We start from the raw sequence: 738 nt of genomic DNA, 5'->3' as shown, positions 1-738 counted from the left end.
ACCTTTGGCTCCTCCATCTCCTGCACACCTCTGGAGGTGTGCAGGGGATGGAGGAGCCAAAGGTCCCAGTTGGGACCCCAGGCCCCTGGCTCTTGGGCATCCCTCTCAGTGGGCCCCCTAGCCCTTTTGACCCTCCTGGTCCTGGTCCCCGCCTGGGCCAGTCAAGGGAAACTCTGACAGGCCTCAATGTATAACCCTTACTATTTCCCCAGGGTCCCCCTTCACAGACATGGGGAGCTGGGGTAACTGACACCATGACTGGTGCCTCAGGGTCTCACAGCAGACTCTCACTATCCCCCAGGCAACAGGTCACAGTGCTACTACCAATGTAGTATTTGACCCAAACTCTGCCTCCCAGTATTGGAGTCAGTACTGGGGTCAGGACTCAGCTCTCTCACCCTCTGGCTGAGCCCCCATCCTCACACTGGAGGCTGCTCACACTGCCCCCCTCATGCTAGGGGCTGCTTATTGCTCATAACACCCCCTCTACCCAGGGCCTCAGGGCTTCCCTCCTCAGGGGGCTCAGGTGGCCATAGCCATACCTGGCCCCAACTCTTCCCCTTGGGGCCTCAAACCCCCACAGGGCTCAGGTGGCCTCAACCATACCTGTCCTCCAACTCCCCACTCTCTTTCTCAGGGCTTGCACCCCCACAACTACCACTGATGGAACACAACCCACTCAAAGGTGGGAGCTAGGAGTTAAGGTGCCCTGACCCACCTTTCACCAGGGTGGTAACT

This window comes from Gavialis gangeticus, unplaced genomic scaffold (assembly GCF_001723915.1).
Source record: "Gavialis gangeticus isolate Ggan-Ray unplaced genomic scaffold, GavGan_comp1, whole genome shotgun sequence".
NCBI lineage: Eukaryota > Metazoa > Chordata > Crocodylia > Gavialidae > Gavialis > Gavialis gangeticus.
The sequence above is the reverse complement of the archived record's forward strand: the minus strand, read 5'-3'. Positions refer to the sequence as shown.